At 39.7% G+C, this 16,849-nt stretch overlaps 1 long non-coding RNA gene across 4 annotated transcripts; it reads right to left on the bottom strand.

Annotated features, from left to right (window-relative positions):
• Positions 1-741: 741 nt before the first annotated feature.
• LOC103429603 (uncharacterized) lies at positions 742-11,751 on the bottom strand. 4 transcript variants are annotated; one of them, XR_011574853.1, is made up of 7 exons: positions 11,515-11,751; positions 11,352-11,429; positions 10,848-10,909; positions 9,019-9,054; positions 8,277-8,631; positions 7,998-8,104; positions 742-1,110 (listed from the first exon to the last, which is right to left on the bottom strand). It is a non-coding gene; the product is annotated as an uncharacterized lncRNA (long non-coding RNA). The 4 variants fall into 4 exon arrangements; XR_011574851.1 differs by having other exon boundaries at positions 9,019-9,059; XR_011574852.1 differs by having other exon boundaries at positions 9,015-9,059.
• Between the last annotated feature and the right edge of the window lie 5,098 nt (positions 11,752-16,849).

The following is a 16,849-nucleotide window of genomic DNA, read 5'->3' on the forward strand; positions in this document are numbered from 1 at the left end:
GATCCAGATAAAGTGAAGAAAAAAAATCTGTATCAAAATCTGGGACAGTAAACATTTAACATATTCTATAGGTTAAAGAAGGAGAAGAGAGAGGGAGACTTACTGGGGAAAAGTGAGGTGTGAGAGAGTGAGTTACAAATTGAATTGAAGCATCTTGTGGTAAATATAGACGTTTGAACTCACATACACAGTTCAATTAATGGCTTGTTAAAATATAGACGTTAGAAATCTGATTTTTCTCCTAAACATGTGGATTCTATTAATATCTGAGTATCAGATTTTCATTAGTTTGAAAAATTAAATTAATAAAACAAAATTTACGGGATTACATTTGCTTAACAAGTTACATGTCGTTGACTGACATGACCCAAATATGAAGTGGATCGGATATCCTCTGTTTGGTTTTTTCTCCCCTATAATTTGCTTCCTTTATTCTAAACATGCCACGTCAATTATAATCGTCCAAAGACAACAAAAATTGGTACACATTAACACATATTTTACATTCGTTTGTCTCCACGTGTAGATTAAAAGATAGACTAACGAATCGATTAACAGACGTTGGAATGGCAGGAAAAATAATACTTATGTATGAGAGTGAGGTCAAAAAAGTTTTAGTAGTACACATGCAGCTAAACCCGCGCGATGCCGCGAGTTACAAAACTATGTTAAATGTGTAGAAAATTTTGAAAAAGTATGTGCAAAAGAATAGTGTTTACATACATATATTACATGAGAAAATTGAGAATGCTGATTTGCCATAGCTAGGGAGTGCTATTTACAAAATGTATAGAGATTACCTTCAACCCTCTGTAACCATATAGAGGTATTGTACGACTGATAACCATGAAAACTCATATGCATTCGATAAACAACATAAATCTACCAAGTTAATGAATTCTATTAAAATTAATTCTACCACATGAAAAATTCTCTTGGTATTTACTGTAAAGCCAAACTACTAAGGAATTAGAACTTATTTTGTAAAAAATTAACCCTTCTTCAGGTTGAACCAGCTACAACTCTTGGTGTTGGCAACCTCAAGCACTGTGGCAACTCTAGTGTTCTCATCAATAACATCTGATTCTTCCAAATCCTTCCACCTCCATCCTAGAATTCGTCCCCCGTCACCACAAATACATGTAAAAAATCAAAGAAAATCAAATGATATAAACACCAAATTCCAAACAATGATTGTATGCATATCCGAGCCACAAGGGAACCAAATTTAAAAAATTATTTGGACATGGAAACACAAAAAAGCGGAGGGAAAAATATAAATTCATCAAAATTCCCTACTCAAGGATAAGCTAAAATAGGAAAATATTCAAACCCCAGAAGCTCTAGTTTCCTAAACGCCACATACATTTGCATTAGAAAACATTGGAGCAGCATAATACTTAATTTGGTATAAAAGTGAAAAATTTAGGTCTTTTCTGTATAATGCAAGTGTTTATGTTCACATAATCATAAGACATCATTCCAATGTTTTCTAATGCACAAATTTGAGGATTTCTCTAAATTACATATTATCAAAACCCGCAGTTATCTTGCTCATGAAATTTCAGAACTAACAGTTAGAAGGATGAACTGCTCTATGTTTACTCTTACTTTAGATAACATGAGCACTACTGAAAATAACAACAACAACAACAACAAAGCCTTTTCCCACTAAGTGGGGTCGGCTATATGAATCCTAGAACGCCATTGCGCTCGGTTTTGTGTCATGTCCTCCGTTAGATCCAAGTACTCTAAGTCTTTTCTTAGAGTCTCTTCCAAAGTTTTCCTAGGTCTTCCTCTATCCCTTCGGCCTTGAACCTTTATCCCGTAGTTACATCTTCGAACCGGAGTGTCAGTAGTCCTTCTTTGCACATGTCCAAACCCATTTTGTGTACGTGTTGATGTTTCACCGCCCAACATTCTGTGCCATACAGCATCGCCGGCCTTATTGCCGTCCTATAAAATTTTCCCTTAAGCTTTAGTAGCCTACGACAGTCACACAACACGCTGGATGCACTCTTCCGCTTCATCCATCCAGCTTGTATTCTATGGTTGAGATCTCCATCTAATTTTTCGTTCTTTTGCAAGATAGATCCTAGGTAGCAAAAACAGTCGCTCTTTGGTATTTCATGATCTCCGATCCTCACCCCTAACTCATTTTGGCCTCCATTTGCATTGAACTTGCACTCCATATATTCTGTCTTTGATCGGCTTAGGCGAAGACCTTTAGATTCCAACACTTCTCTCCAAAGGTTAAGCTTCGCATTTACCCCTCCCAAGTTTCAGCTATCAACACTATATCGTTTGCGAAAAGCATACACCAAGAAATATCATCTTGAATATGTCATGTTAACTCATCCATTACCAACGCAAAAAGGTAAGGACTTAAGGATTGTTGATGCACACAATCAATGAGGACTTTGGTACAACAAAAAGTATTAAGTTTGTGATCTTCGCTAGATTGCTCTGGTCATTAGTGTGGATAAGTATGTAAATGGATAGAGACAGGAAAGCAAACACAAGATGTACGTGGTTCATTCAGATTGGCTACGTCCACGGAGTAGAGGAGTTCTTATTAATTGTGAAGAGTTTACACAAGTACATACGTTCAAGCTCTCATTTAGTGAGTATAAGTGAATGATTTGGTACAAATGACATAGGTTCAAGCTCTCGTATTCACTTGCCTTATCTGTCTCATAGGTAGATGTGGCATCTTCTCTGGAAGTACTCTTCCTCCATCCAGGGGTGGTATCTTTAACTGGTGGAGATGCACAAGGTAATGTATCAATTTCACTTGAAGCTTACTTGTAGTTTCAGGCTTGGTCAAGCGCGATACAAACCATGTAGTAGGAGTTCCCCAAGTCGCCGAGCTAAGGGATCTGCTGAAAGAGGTGACAGACAAGGTAAACAATCAGAGCTCCAAGCAATCAGTCCCAGATCAGAAGTTTGATTTCTAGTTCCGGCTGATTGTTCTCATTATCCCTATCTTGCAGGCAGCATGAAGGATAAAGAAAAGAAAAGGAGAATAGATGATATGAGATACTTTTGCTTTTGAAGAAGTAACTTTCCACAGGCTTATTCTTGAACTGGGCTGGAGGATTTTCTGGTTTCCTCCAGAGTATAAGGCCGACTGAAGAATTTGAGGGTCAAAACAAGTCCATCAAATCTAGAGTACATTCGACCCTGCTGATATGGGATACTTTTGCTGTTGACAAAGTAGTGGATGTATCGACACGTGTTTTATTACTCTTGTCTCAACATGCTTCCTTGTATCCTTCTCACTTTCCCTATCTGTTCCTTAGGCAGAAATGGTATCTTCTCTGGAAGCATAAGATGTTGAAGATGAGTACTCGAGAGCAATGACAGGTAAGTAATCAGGTAAGGGGTTCCAGGCAGCCAGTTCTTGACTGGAAGCTTAATTCCAAGTGCTGACTGATTGCTCTCTTTCTCCTTGTCTTGCAGGTAAGAACAAGGCCAAAGGAAAAGACAGGGGAAAAACATAATATAGGATACTCTTGCTTTTAACCCTGATTATATGAGATATTCTTGCTCTGGTGTAGCTTGTTTGCAGAGGTATTATCAGGAGGAAAGAAAGCTGAGTATTTCGAGAGGCTTCGTTGGGAGTGCCCTCTCAAATATGAGGAAGGGTTGAGCATTTTTGCAGGTCTGCCTGTCCGTTGAGGATGGAGGTCGACATATATAGGAGTTTCCCTAACAACAAGTAGTAATGATATTCCTTTACCCTGCTTGGTCATAGCACGGTAGTGGGAGCTGCCAGCTTCATGTGTGTCAGAGCACTTTGAAAAAGTGGTATGTGGTATCTGGAAAGCTGATGTTGCGTGTGAAGATTACGCTCTCGAAGTTGAGAAAGCGATGCCTTTTCGATTTTCGAACAAGCAATCCTGTCGAGGATCTGGCTCTCGAGATTCGGAGAACGGTGCCTCTTTGATTTTTGAGAAAGTAATCATGTTGAGAGTCTGGCTCTCGAGATTCGGAAGACGATGCCTTTTCGATTTTGGAGCAAGCAATCTTGTTGGGAGTGTTTTCTCGAATGTAAGTAAAGGTTGGGCATGTTTGCTAGTCTACCTTGCCACGGAGCACAGAGGTTGACACACAGACTTTCCAATTATCCAACAGTGGTGCTGTTCCTTTACCCTTGTGGGTAATAATATGGTAGCTAGACCTTCAAAATTTATGTGTCTAAACTTTGTTAGTGTTGTTTCTTTGCTATTCTTTTACCCTTCTTGGTCATAGCGATATAGTGGGAGCTGCAAGCTTCACGTGTCTAAACTTTGTCAGAGATCTTTAGCAAAGTTATCTGTGGTACCCATGAGCTGATGGTGCATGTGGAAAGTGGATGATTGAACAGTAAGATTCACGTGCTTTCTACTTCTCCATAAATCTTCAACAGAATGCCCGTAATTTCAGCAAAACTGAGTGTGCATGTGACAGGTGCTGACAAGGCTGAAAAAAGCAGGTGCCTCTTCGATTTCTGAGATCGGCCCTCGTGGTCTCTGAGCAGCCCAGCTTTTGAGAAAGCAAGTGCCTCTTCGATTTCTGAGATCGGCCTTCGTGGTCTTTGAGCAGCCCAGTTTTTGAGAAAGCAAACGCCTCTTCGATTTCTGAGATCGGCCCTCGTGGTCTCTGAGCAGCCCAACTTTTGAGAAAGCAAACGCCTCTTCGATTTCTGGGCAGGCGCCTATTCGATTTCTGAAGTTCCGTCGAGTGCAGATTTTTATAGAGGCTGACATTAAGTTCCAAAGCACACTTGAATCTTCACCAGTAAAAGCTCCCTTCTTGCACTTCTAAGATCTTGATTTGTCCGACCTCTTCTCTTCAACACCTTTGAAAATGTCTGGCCCCTCCGACCGTCGTTTTGACTTGAACCTTGTTGAAGAGGCAGCCACGCCTTCTCCAAACAACATATGGCACCCATCCTTCTTATCCCCTACTGGTCCTCTTACCGTTGGGGATTCCGTGATGAAGAATGATATGACTGCTGCGATGGTGGCCAGGAACCTTCTCACTCCCAAAGATAACAGACTACTTTCCAAACGGTCTGATGAGTTAGATGTTAAGGATTCTTTGGCTCTAAGTGTTCAGTGTGCAGGTTCTGTGTCTAATATGGCCCAACGCCTATTTGCACGAACCTGCCAAGTTGAATCATTGGCGGCTGAAGTGATGAGTCTCAAACAGGAGATTAGAGAGCTCAAGCATGAGAATAAACAGTTGCACCGGCTCGCACATGACTATGCTACAAACATGAAGAGGAAGTTTGACTAGATGAAGGAATCTGATGGTCAGGTTTTACTTGATCATCAGCGGTTTGTGGGTTTGTTCCAAAGGCATTTATTGCCTTCGTCTTCTAGGGCTGTACCGCGTAATGAAGCTCCAAATGATCAACCTCCAATGCCTCCTCCTTCTAGGGTTCTGTCCAGTACTGAGGCTCCGAATGATCCCCCTCCGGTGCCTTCTCTTTCTGGGGCTCTACCGACTGCTGAGACTTCTCCTAAGCAACATTTGTGAAGGCTTCCTCTTGTTTGTTTATTTTGACTCATGTATATGTACATATTTGTAACTTATCGGAGATATTAATAAATAAGTTTTGCTTCATTTCAACGTATTGTGTTAAATACACCAAAGCCTTCTTCACTGAGTAGGGTCGGCTATATGAATCTTAGAACGCCATTGTGCTCGGTCCTGTGTCATGTCCTCCGTTAGATCCAAATACTCTAAGTCTTTTCTTAGAGTCTCTTCCAAAGTTTTCCTAGGTCTTCCTCTACCCCTTCGATCCTGAACCACTGTCCCGTAGTCGCATCTTCTAACCGGAGCGTCAGTAGGCCTTCTTTGCACATGTCCAAACCACCGTAACCGATTTTCTCTCAATTTTCCTACAATTTCGGCTACTCCTACTTTACCTCGGATATCCTCATTCCTAATCTTATCCTTTCTCGTGTGCCCACACATCCAACGAAGCATCCTCATCTCCGCTACACCCATTTTGTGTACGTGTTGATGCTTCACTTCCCAACATTCTGTGTCATACAGCATCGCCGGCCTTATTGCCGTCCTATAAAATTTTCCCTTGAGCTTCAGTGGCATACGGCGGTCACACAACACACCGGATGCACTCTTCCACTTCTTCCATCCAGCTTGTATTCTATGGTTGAGATCTCCATCTAATTCTCTGTTCTTTTGCAAGATAGACCCTAAGTAGCGAAAACGATCGCTCTTTGGTATTTCCTGATCTCTGATCCTCACCCAAACTCATTTTGGCCTCCATTTGCACTGAACTTGCACTCCATATATTCTGTCTTTGATCGGCTTAGGCGAAGACCTTTAGATTCCAACACTTCTCTCCAAAGGTTAAGCTTCGCATTTACCCCTTCCTGAGTTTCATCTATCAACACTATATCGTCTGCGAAAAGCATACACCAAGGAATATCATCTTGAATATGTCATGTTAACTCATCCATTACCAACGCAAAAAGGTAAGGACTTAAGGATGAGCCTTGATGTAATCCTACAATTATGGGGAAGCTTTCGGTTTGTCCTTCATGAGTTCTTACGGCAGTCTTTGCTCCTTCATACATATCCTTTATAGCTTGGATATATGCTACTTGTACTCCTTTCTTCTCTAAAATCCTCCAAAGAATGTCTCTTGGGACCCTATCATACGCTTTTTCCAAATCTATAAAGACCATGTGTAAATCCTTTTTCCCATCTCTATATCTTTCCATCAATCTTCGTAAGAGATATATTGCCTCCATGGTTGAGCGCCCTGGCATGAACCCGAATTGGTTGTCCGAAACTCTTGTCTCTTGCCTCAATCTATGCTCAATGACTCTCTCCCAGAGCTTCATTGTATGACTCATTAGCTTAATACCCCTATAGTTCATGCAATTTTGTACGTCGCCCTTATTCTTGTAGATAGGCACCAAAATGCTCTTTTGCCACTCATTTGGCATCTTCTTCGTTTTCAAAATCCTATTGAAAAGGTCAGTGAGCCATGCTATACCTGTCTCTCCCAAGACTTTCCACACTTCGATCGGTATATCATCTGGACCCACTGCTTTTCTATGCTTCATCTTCTTTAAGGCTACAACCACTTCTTCCTTCCTAATTCGACGATAAAAGGAGTAGTTTCTACACTCTTCTGAGTTACTCAACTCCCCTAAAGAAGTACTCCTTTCATGTCCTTCATTGAAAAGATTATGAAAATAACATCTCCATCTGTCTTTGACCGCATTCTCTGTAGCAAGAACCTTTCCATCCTCATCCTTGATGCACCTCACTTGGTTTAGGTCCCTTGTCTTCTTTTCCCTTGCTCTAGCTAGTTTATAGATATCCAACTCTCCTTCTTTGGTATCTAGTCGCTTATACATGTCGTCATAAGCCGCTAACTTAGACTCTCACAGCTTTCTTCGCCTCTTGCTTCGCTCTTCTATACCTTTCACTATTTTCATCGGTCCTGTCCTTGTATAAAACTTTACAACATTCCTTCTTAGCCTTCACCTTTGTTTGTACCTCCTCATTCCACCACCAAGATTCATTTTGGTGTGGAGCAAAGCCCTTGGACTCTCCTAATACCTCTTTTGCTACTTTTCGGATACAACTAGCCATGGAATCCCACCTTTCGCTAGCTTCCCCCTCTTTATCCCACCCACACTGGGTGATTACTTTCTCTTTGAAAATGATTTGTTTTTCTCTTTTTAGATTCCACCATCTAGTCCTTGGGCACTTCCAAGTCTTGTTCTTTTTTCTCACTCTTTTGATATGTACATCCATCACCAACAAGCGATGTTGATTAGCCAAGCTCTCTCCCGGTATAACTTTGCAAGCGATCCCCTTTCCTCATTAGTTGCCCTACCCTTTGAATTTTGCATGTTGTTATTTTCAGCACTACTGAAAATAACAACATGCAAAATTCAAAGGGTAGGGCAACTAATAAGTGATATAATTTTGATGTACAATATAAATTTCATGGTCTAGTTTACCTTCCACAAATTGGCCATCTTTCGTTTTTGGCCAACCACTCATTATTGCAACCAAATTGAAAATGATGAGGACATGTCGTTTGAATTTTGGAATTTTTTGGTGTATTCTGCAAGAAAATATATCAACTATTAAGTATTAAAGTACCACAAAGAACCATTGAAGAAAGATGCTAGTTTGCAACACCAATATATATTATCACCGGACAATTGACATCTTAATCCATATTCTAGCAATGCCCATTGGTAAAAACTACAATGACATTTGCACATTTAACTTACCATCCAGATATGTAGAGCAGACGTCTTCATCTTCAGAAGATGGTTGCACATTAGTCCATATGCAAGTTTTGTTGCCAAAGTCTTTTCCGAGTTCTCAGATTCGTCTTCAGCATCATCTCCATACTCCATTCCATTTCTTTCTGAAACCCAGGGATTGGGTGCCACTACTGCCTCTTCTCAGTTGTTGTGTATCTTCTTGCAAATGAATCATTGACTTCTAACACCTAAAGACCAAGCCATCACGCTGCAAACACTAATATCTCTGATCAGCATTGAAGGGGGTTGATAATGCCAGTAGCCCCTTGAATATGTAACGAAAGTGATGTCCATCAAGCCTTTGAAAAGGTGCACTATACTGCATAAACATGGGGAGAAAAATAAGAATTATAAAAACTAAAGTCAATCAAACTCATGGATCTACCTTCTGAGCATCTTTGACCCAAATTTCTTTATATCAGAACCATAATAGACATTCATTGAGTAATGAGTGACTACAAATCTGTCAATTTTGGATTAAGGCTTTTTCCATATAATGCACGATAATGAACAAACAACACCTCTATTCCTATTTAGTTACCACTATGCAGCTGATGGCAAACAACCATATTGTTTGAGTCAAGGCCTAATTGACAAAAAGAGCAAGTAAATGCTTCTGTGACTTGTTCTTGAATAATTCATAAAGTAAATCTTTAAACAATGGATTTTTTTCCAATTCAATGTTTGAGAAAATAAACATACTTACTGAGGTTCTCGAACTGAATCCTCAGGCTTTTGACAGCTACTCTGCCAAAAAAAGCAGGAAAATTAATACTTTCAGATTGAATTCACAAATTGGAAAAAAAAATGCAGAGGGAGTGATTTCAATTCACATCAAATGCGATCCACAATGACATTGCAATTTCAACTTATCAAAAGCCAAAAAACCCAGGCCATAAAACATACAGTCTGTCTGCTTTGATTTTGACCCCTCTTTGATGATACAAAAGAGATTCCATTATCAACAACAACAACAACAAAGCCTTTTCCCACTAAGTGGGGTCGGCTAATGAAAAGATTTTATATGAATCCTAGAACGTCATTGCGCTCGGTTTTGTGTCATGTCCTCCGTTAGATCCAAGTACTCAAGTCTTTTCTTAGGGTCTCTTCCAAAGTTTTCCTAGGTCTTCCTCTACCCCTTCGGCCCTGAACCTCTGTTCCGTAGTCACATTTTCGAACCGGAGCGTCAGTAGGCCTTCTTTGCACATGTCCAAACCACCGGAACCGATTTTCTCTCATATTTCCTTCAATTTTGGCTACTCCTACTTTACCTCGGATATCCTCATTCCCAATCTTATCCTTTCTCGTGTGCCCATACATCCCACGAAGCATCCTCATCTCCGCTACACCCATTTTGTGTACGTGTTGATGCTTCACCGCCTAACATTCTGTGCCATACAACATCGCTGGCCTTATTGCCGTCCTATAAAATTTTCCCTTGAGCTTCAGTGGCCTACGACGGTCACACAACACGCCGGATGCACTCTTACACTTCATCCATCCAGCTTGTATTCTATGGTTGAGATCTCCATCTAATTCTCCGTTCTCTTGCAAGATAGATCCTAGGTAGCGAAAACGGTCACTTTTTGTGATCTTCGCTAGATTGCTCCGGTCATTAGTGTGGATATGTATATAAATGGATAGAGATAGGAAAGCAAACACAAGATGTACGTGGTTCACCCAGATTGGCTACGTCCACGGAATAGAGGAGTTCTCATTAATTGTGAAGGGTTTACACAAGTACATAGGTTCAAGCTCTCCTTTAGTGAGTACAAGTGAATGATTTAGTACAAATGACATTAGGAAATATTGTCAAAAGCCAAAAATCCCAGGCCATAAAACAAACAAAAATTGAGTATGAAAAGGGGAAAGCATCTCATGAGAGCATGTCATACTCCGAAATACTGTAAAAAAATCTCATGGCAAATAATAGAGCTTACATACGGACCAAACCAAGCTAATGACAAGAACAAAAAAATGAAAAAAGGAGCAAAAAATACAGAAGCAGCAGCTCCCAAGCACAAAAGCAAGAGGAAAAGCTGGGAAGACCCATAAGTATACCATGGTCAAGCTTTAAACATCTCCCCTAGCTAAGCCCTAAAAAACTCAAAGCAAGGGAGGGCATAGAAGGCCATCACAAACCATTTCATGTTTGATAATCGTAGTCATACATATTGCACTGATGTTACACCACTTATAAGATCACAAAGACTCAATTTTCATACCATAAAAAACACAACTTTCACAATATTAAATAAAAAATTGTTACAAAAAAAACACTAAAAAGGAAAAAACGAAACTATTTACGTTGACTACGAAAGGTTTCAAAGCTACAGACAGAGGCCCCAAAAACCGAAGAACAAATTGTCCTGAAACAAAACACACAGCCAAATCATATAACCAAGCAATCGATCTAAGGATGTAAGATCACAAAGATTCAATTTTCATGCTATAGAAACACATCCCTCACAATATTAAAAAATAAAATAAAATTCTTACAAAAAAGACTTCAAAGGAAAAAACGAAATTATTTACCTTGAGTATAAATGGTTTCAAAGCTAGACACAGAAGCCCCCAAAAATGAAGAACAAATTGTCCTGATACAAAACACAGCCAAATCATATAACCAAAATGGAAAAATTGATAAATCCCACTCACCTCTAAACTCTATCAATCCTCTTCTTAGTTTTCCCCACAACATCTTAAAAAGGAATTACCGAGTTCCATGGCTAAAGACTCAATTTCCCATGAAAATATTACTTTCTGAATTAAATTAAAAAAAATAAAAAATAAAAACTGAGCTCTGGGAAAAACCCAAACCTATATTCTTTCAACTTCAGGTCGCTCAAGATGATGTTCCAAAATTTTCTTTAATATAAAACCCAAAAGGAGCAATTAAATAGCCGTACATAATAACAGAATTTCAATGAAAACATATGAATAGGTGGAGGGGGTCAAATTCAATCCATGAGAGAAAGAATTAATATTTAACACATCCACACATACGTTGAGAGTAGGGTATACGATCAGATAACATACCTGTTGGGGGATGGGGTTTTTTCCGATTCCCAGTTTCGATCACCACAATCAAAAAACTTACTCAGATCAAAATTTCATCTGGATAATTATGAAATATCACAAATCAAATTTAATTTAATAAAAAACAAAAACCAACAAAATCAATTCACAAATTTAATCTTACACGATTCTCAATTGACCTTTGATTGGTGGTGATTTGGGAGAGAAAACAAAAATTCAACCGTAGATTCGACCGGAAATTCATTGGAGAAGCCGTAGTCAGTCGCGAAGAGAGAGGTTGTCGGGAGAGAAAACAAAAATTCAAATTTTGAGGATTAATCTTATACGATTCTCAAATTACCATCTCAACCTAGAAAACTACCAGAAAAAGGTTAAAACATAATTAATCAAAAAAACTTAAAAATATTGTTTGCTCCCTAAATCCGTCATGCAAGCTGGTGATTTACTTCACATACGAGATTAGTTGGTGCGGGCGTGCCACTACTAGATGCCGCTAGTAGACGGGATTTGAATGATTGAGGTTGCGCCTTTTGACTTCAAATCAAGAGATTGTGTCATTTGAGTGTGAGTTGCTTAAATCAAAGTTCTTTCTTTGCCTTAAAAATAAGGACTTTACTTATATGGAGAGATAGAACAATTTGTAAATGACAAGGTTGCTCGGAAATGTAAGTGACAGAGGAAAGTGACTAATATTGCAGATTGCTTGTAATTTAAATGACTGAAAATGAGTTGTACATGAAAACTACAAAGGAGATCGATACCACAAGTAAGTAGCAGAGCTAATACACTAGACAAAAGATGGCTTTTGTGAGGGTTGATCCTGAAAATGATGAAAGCTTGGGGGCTAACTACAGCTTCGTGAAGGAAAATATGGTTTGAGCAGAGTTTGTGCTTGTATTTGTTTGTTTGATTGAGTGTCCTTAATCCTTATGTTTGTGCTCCTTTATATAGAGGTCTGGAGGAAACCCCTGCTGAGGACATTCATCTGCCCGAAAGAAACTTGGGTATTTTGTATTCCATTGCTTGGGCAACTTGCATTTCACTTGCCAACTTGCATGGAGAAATAATATTAAAAGAGGAACTTGCATTTCCACCACATGCTTTCATCACATGTTTTCCCACTTGTAATAAACTAACATTTAAAAGAAGCAAGTTGGCTTCTTTCACATGTTCTCTGCATCCACATCTGTATGTTGCCTTCCAACCCATTTGCAAGGATGCATGTATCTTGATTAAATAAAGGCTTGACAAACCTCCACCACCCAAACAAATGGGAAAAACAATATTATAGTGCCAAACTCATCCACTTGCAGCCAAATATCTTTCCAAGTTAGCTTTCGTGTATATTAATCTTTCAAATACCATATTTTACCCCAGTGGCCCAAATAAGTAAAAATGGGCACATTTTTGGTTCAAACAGTAGCCCCCCCCCCAAGTTTTACAAATTTGAGCAAAGTTTGTGAAACTTACGACTCCAATGCTGCCAGGATTGATGTCGAAGGAAGAGGCACATCTACCTTTTCGATCCTTCTGTCGTTGATAAACTTCGGCAAGAGGAGCAAGGCAATTGGTAGCGCAACTAGCATTGGAAAGAATGTCTCCGTCTGGCTTGTATTCCTTCATGTGGATACCAAAAAACATGGGAGCATCCTCATTGGTTACATATATAATGAACTGGACAAATGCCCGAAGTCGGGCAAATTGGAAAACATAGAAAAAGATGGAGAAGAGAGAAATTTGGGCAACTATCATTTTTATTCTTCTTTTCTTTTTGCCTCTTTTCATATATAATATAATACATACATACATACATATATATATAAACCCATTCGGGCAAAGTGCCCATATTCTTTTTCTTAACTCTTTTTCTATAATATAATATATATAAATATATATATAGAGAGTAAGTACTTGTCTCCTTTCAAGTAGTATACTATAGATATATAGAGAGCCCTTTCGGGCAAAATGGAAGAAAGAGAGAGACAAGGAGACGAGGAGAAAGAAAGAAAGAGAAAGAAAGAGAGAGAAATAAAAGAAAAAAAAAAGAAAAGGGAAGAAAGAGAGAGGTGCCCTTTCGGGCAAGAAGGGGATAAGAAAATAAAAAAGAAAAAGAAAAAGAAAAAGAAAGCCAAACCCCTTTTACAATCCCTGCACATGATGTTGGTAGGTGAACTCTTTAACAAATGGACGCAGAGCATATCAACATCACATGACTCTGTCTTGAAGATCCTTCATTATATTGGACGCCAAGGAACTAAGCTTCTTCCCAGTCTCCCCAGCGATATTCGTTAAGAAAGAGATATCATGTTGTGCCTGGAAGGACAGTCGGTTGATTAGGCCACTTGCAGTAAGAGATCAACGGCTGAATTATTTCCCCTGACAACAAATAGATCAACACCGGCGGTGGCTTGCAGAACCCAAGAACTTCTTCAAGGAATGTTTTAGCATCAACATCAGCAGATCTGCTTTGGTCAAATGATGAGGAAGAGATAGATTTTGTACTTGTGAATTTCTTCCTTGCTCCTGAATTTGAACTTTTTAAGGTATTTAAATTAGTTCTCTTGGGAAAGTCACTGTCTATTCCAAAATTCAAATTGAGATGCATATGATGATCCAGCCGCTAAAGTATTGTTGGTTGAGAAAGGTACTGGCACTGGGACACCTAGATTTCCGGTTCCTGACCGTATAGGTTTTCATTTGTCTGTGCAGTAAGTTTGCGAGCACCAAGCCCCCAGTCTTCACAATTTTCTTGTGCACAGTCGTTTCCCCAAAACTCATCGTTCTCAGCTGCTTAAAGTTCACGAGTCTCAATTTGTAGATCTAACAAAGCTTGATATGAACACCGAGACTGCAATGAACGGCCGAATCAATCGATGCAAAGAAAGATCCCATATGTAACTGATGCCCAAGTCTGGTTCTTTGCATTATAATCGAAACACATCTTGTTTTCTGACTTTGCCTCTGAGCCCAGGTCGGACATTTTGGTGAGCTGCAAAAGTAAATTTCTGCACACCTCCTCTAACTAGTGGTGAGTTGAAGATGACAGCTGAAGTGTAATGGCTGGCTTTGAAGCTGTAGCTGCTATGTTGGCTGCATGTTGGGAGATAACGACATGCGGCTGTGAGCTGCTGGTTGGATGCTGCAAGTTGCAGCCAATGGAGCCAATGGGAGAGCAGAAGCAAAAGGACTGCCTTCTAGCATTTGCAATTTATTTTGTCTTGTGAAAGTAAAATTCAAAACTTGTAAATCTAATGCAAATCCTTCCCAACCAGCCAAGACATAAAGGAACTTGAGATCAAATGTGCAAGCAGCCATAACATTTTTTTTTAAAGTAAGCCACTCTTGTTGCGGGAATGTCCTTGCTTACTTCGAGATGATTTTTCTTTCTGGGAATTGGTCATCCTCTTTTGCATCCTTCTCCATATTCTGACCAAGATTACTTCACGATAACTGGGAAAATTAGATCTCATGACTGCATGTTGTGGTAACCCATGGTGAAGTTTTAAGGGATTAAGATGGCTTGTGTCTCCTTCAACCGTTTTAGACACCTCAAGCAGTACAAAGTGAGGAGAATGGGCAGCAAAGTCAGATGCTCTTATTGCGGTTGCTGCTGTAATTGTTGGTATATCAACAATCTTCTGTTTTTCAGGGTCTATTTCGGTTGGGGATGGATCTGCTGAAGCTTCCATTGATGATGCGGCAACAGCAAGAACATGAGAAGAGTTTATTGCAAACGCACTACCCGCAGAGAAATTAAGTCCTAATCCACGAATAAAGCTCAGACAAATGACATTTGGAGGGGGATGACCAGCAGTTATCAAGGGACCATAACAAAGAGGGTGTGCAGGAAACAGAGCAACCAGCGCAGTATGTAACAAGAACACTTCATGTTTGCCAGATCGAATGTGGGGCCCCACATTTGATTGACAATATCTAAATCAATTGTAGTGGAGAAGATATCATGTCCCTCGGGCAAAATTGTAGCTCCGTCGGGCCACAACAACATAATTTTCTGTCATCTTCCTTCAGCTTTCGAATTTCACATTTAGATGCAGCTCCATTTTTCTATTTTCTCACCCATGAAAACTAGTCTCCAGTGATTAATAGTAGCCACATCAAAAGCTTTTATTGTAGCATCCAATGGTAGTTGTTGAAGTAGCCCGACCCTTGGTTGTAGGAGCTGGTGAGAGTTAGGGAGACATGCAGAGTCTGTTGGTGGTGAGCAAAGTTTGTGCTTGTATTTGTTTGTTTGATTGAGTGTCCTTAATCCTTTTGTTTGTGCTCCTTTATATAGAGGTCTGGAGGAAACCCCCTGCTGAGGACATTCATCTGCCCGAAAGAAACTTGGGTAGTTTGTATTCCATTGCTTGGGCAGCTTGCATTTCACTTGCCAACTTGCATGGAGAAATAATATTAAAAGAGGAACTTGCATTTCTACCACATGCTTTCATCACATGTTTTCCCACTTGTAATAAACTAACATTTAAAAGAAGCAAGTTGGCTTCTTTCACATGTTCTCTGCATCCACATCTGTATGTTGCCTTCCAACCCATTTACAATGATGCATGTATCTTGATTAAACAAAGGCTTGACAAGCCTCCACCACCCAAACAAATGGGGAAAACAATATTATAGTGCCAAACTCATCCACTTACAGCCAAATATCTTTCCAAGTTAGCTTTCTTGCATATTAATCCTTCAAATACCATATTTTACCCCAATGGCCCAAATAAGTAAAAATGGGCACATTTTGGGTGCAAACAAATATCACCTACACAAATCTTGGCGGTAAGAAATCCACCCTCACAAAATCCAAGACCGAATCCAATCGACACCGATCCAAACTTTTTAAAGGCAAAAGAATTTGCAGCAGCAATTAATTCTCGCAGGGGTTTTTAACCGAAGCAATTTCCATAGATAATTTGATGAGAAAAATGAAAAGGATGGGAAGACTGTCAAAGGCTAAATTGGGACGACGATGGCGTGGCGAGGAGATTGAACAGATGAGGAAACAAAGATCGAATAGATTTCACGAAGCGGAATCAAAATCGCCAATCAGTTGCAGAGCACAGTTTTTTCCTTTTTGGATTTCTACGATTTCTGAGGAGAAGTTGAGAGAGCTATGATTTCGATTTGAGGTTGACAATTGGGAAGGCGGGATACAAATTCAGAGGGTTTGAAACACAGAGGAAAATTGTGGTTGATCGATTGGCAACAAAAGAAGAATTATGCGATGGGGGAGGAAAACGGTGAGGGAAAAAAATTTCCACGCATCACTAAACTGTTAAGTATTTGACAGCAAAGCAATAAGGGCAAGGCTGTAATAAAAGAAAAACGGAGGAGCGGCGAGAGAGTTCGAGAAGATGGTGGAGTGTGCGATCCCACATGTCAAAAAGATCCCACGTGTCAAACAGTACTACTCTATTTGACAGCAAGCCAAACGGGCATTTTCGTCATAACAGAAATTAAGTAGTGGCAAAAAGGGAAGCACATTGTTG

This window comes from Malus domestica, chromosome 02 (assembly GCF_042453785.1).
Source record: "Malus domestica chromosome 02, GDT2T_hap1".
In the NCBI taxonomy this organism is placed as follows: domain Eukaryota; kingdom Viridiplantae; phylum Streptophyta; class Magnoliopsida; order Rosales; family Rosaceae; genus Malus; species Malus domestica.